Source organism: Poecile atricapillus, chromosome 32, assembly GCF_030490865.1.
Source record: "Poecile atricapillus isolate bPoeAtr1 chromosome 32, bPoeAtr1.hap1, whole genome shotgun sequence".
Lineage (NCBI taxonomy): Eukaryota > Metazoa > Chordata > Aves > Passeriformes > Paridae > Poecile > Poecile atricapillus.
The window spans coordinates 2,199,117-2,201,730 of NC_081280.1; the positions used below are offsets into that span (position 1 = coordinate 2,199,117).

At 50.3% G+C, this 2,614-nt stretch overlaps 1 long non-coding RNA gene across 1 annotated transcript; it reads right to left on the reverse strand.

The window, feature by feature from the left end:
- Positions 1-452: 452 nt before the first annotated feature.
- LOC131590236 (uncharacterized) lies at positions 453-1,821 on the reverse strand. The gene is made up of 3 exons (XR_009280037.1): positions 1,623-1,821; positions 1,157-1,270; positions 453-786 (listed from the first exon to the last, which is right to left on the reverse strand). It is a non-coding gene; the product is annotated as an uncharacterized LOC131590236 (long non-coding RNA).
- Between the last annotated feature and the right edge of the window lie 793 nt (positions 1,822-2,614).

Here is a 2,614-nt window from a genome sequence, read left to right on the forward strand (position 1 = left end):
GTGGCTCTGCTGCCATCCCAAATCTGCGCTTTCCTTGCCCAGCCTGAGCGCAAGTGGGGCATGTGCTGGGCGTGGCTGGAGATTTTCATCACCAAAATCCTCCAGCGTCATGGCATTTCCATCTGCCCATTGCTTTGGAGAGCACAAATCACAAACCACCCATCTCAGCTGATAAATGTCATTGCTTGCAGATTGCTGCAGCCGCACAGCTGAGCTACAAATACACATGAATCAATTTCAGTTGAAAAATGGCATTTATTACAAATTGCTACACCTGCACTGACAATACACAACTATAAAAATCTCAATTTAGTTTAAAAAAACCCATTTATTATATTAGAAAAACAGTGCCACGTAAAAATATACAAACACCAACTGCAGTTAGCAAAAACTTAATTTATTGCTAACCACTACAAGTCACTATAGACAAAGATTAATGAGGTGTTTAACAACTTAATTTATTACAGATTACAACAAACTTACAGCCCATATTGAAATACAAAAATATCCATGTCTCCCTCTAAATAACCCTGTACTAAGAATTCAATAGATAGAATTATACGACTATACCACTCCAGACATGTTTAAATAGAACTAAATACCTTTATATATACATATATAACAATCAACAGATGGAAATACAGATTAAATATGACATATTTCATACAATATATATACATAAAGATATATAATCAGAGGGATCCCAGCCGCCCGATCTTCAAAGCCTCTCAGTGTTTTCCTCCCATGCAGAGCAGCTCTCCTGGACAGGGACAGCAGATGGGACATCTGGGAGGCAAAGGGAACAGTGAGTCAGTCCTGGGACCTTTCCCTAGGCAGCAGCTGCACTTCCAGCAGGGATGCGAAAATCTCCGAGCCTCCCCAGGAGGCTTGGGAAGAACAAGCAGGCCGAGCGGGCCAGCGTGTGGCGAGCGCAGGCGCGGCAGGACTGTCCCGCATCTCCCGGCAGCCCGGCACAGCTCCCGGGCCCTGCCGGCACAGCTGCCTTGCCCAAGGACAGCCCCTGTGCCGGCCGGGGCAGCAGCGCTGAGCAGCCCCAGCACGGGCAGGGGCCGCTCCTGCCCGGCCGGGCAGCGCCCACGGACAAAGCCCACGCCACCCTCAGCCCTGCCCGGCCTCACCAGCCCTGGGGCCTCACCCAGGCTCTCGCGTGGCCCCAGCACATCCCTGCTCACTGCTCTTGCTCCAGGCCTTCAGCTTCTCCCTGCTGCCTCCTGGCAGTGTCTGGATGTCCTCAAGCTCTTCAGCACAGCTGTGGTGGCAAAAGTGGAGGCTCTGGAATTGGTTGCAAGGCCTGGCAGAGCTGCAGTCCCTGAGCTCTGTGTGCTCCCTCCTGGCCCCCTCCATCCCCTCAGCCCCGCCGTCCTCTCGGCAAACCCCCAGCCCCCTCTTCAGTTTCTTCGGCCTCTCCCAGGCCTCTCACCCCGCTCAGTCCCTTCTGAGCCGTTGTGTCCCCTCAGAGCCGGCACAGCCCTCAGCCCGTGCCTCTGTCACCTCAGTGCCACCATCGCCCTCTGCTCCCCCACAGCCCTCAGTGCCCCCAACACCTCAAGGTTTCCATCGTCCCTTCAGCATCAGCGCCTCCTCAGCCCCCTCAGTCTCACCGTCCTTCAGCAGCTCCTCACAGGACAGTGCCTGGGGCCACCGGCAGCTCCCACCGCTCCAGGGACAGCCAGGGCTGCAACTGCTGCTCCGCCTGGCCCGGCCCCAGCTCGGACCCAGCACAGGGGGACACAAGGGGCACAGCGGGAAAAACAAGAGATGAAAAAGGCAGCCAAGGGGGAAAGAGGCAAAAATGCAGCCTAGGCCTATACAGCTCAATCTATGGATCTGTACATCCATAGAGCTCTAACTAAAGAACTATGCACATTTAGAAATGGAACTTTGTGCACATCTAAATGCAACTCTCTACATATACATATGTAAATTTGAAAATCTATAAATGTAACTGTATACATAAAAATGAAATCCTATCCCATCCATAACTAACTATCTATACAAACTATACAGATATATAAATAGATACACCTATATATACAACTATACAACTCTATCAATCTATACTTGTAACTATAGAAATAAATCAAGATAAAATAAATAAATAAATCAAGATAAAAAAATCTCTAACTATATCTATAAACAGGGGGATGCCACCTGCCCAATGGTCACAGGCTCTCCCTCTGATCCTTCTTCCCACGCAGGGCAGCCCTTCTGGCAAGGTAGATCACATGGATATCTGGGAAGGAAAGGCAACTCTCAGTCAATGCTGGCCTGCGTGGAGCTTTCCCTTTGCAAGTAAACTGTCCTGCTAGCAAAGGCTGTAAAAGATGGCCTGAAAGGCACACTCTCACTTGAGAATTTGAAGCCTGCTCTTTAAAGGGAACAGGGATCCTTCCAAGTTTTCCAGTCTTGTGAAGTTTTGAAGTACGCCAATCAATTCACAACACTCCCAGTGCAAATGGCACCCAGGAGAGCTTGAAACACAGACAGTCCCAGCTCCCACAAAGAAGCCCAGCCTTGTTCTTTCTCTGGGCTGACGCAGAGACGTCAGTCCTCACTGCAGTGGCTGAAGCTGAAGGCTGCTGGGAGCTGTGAA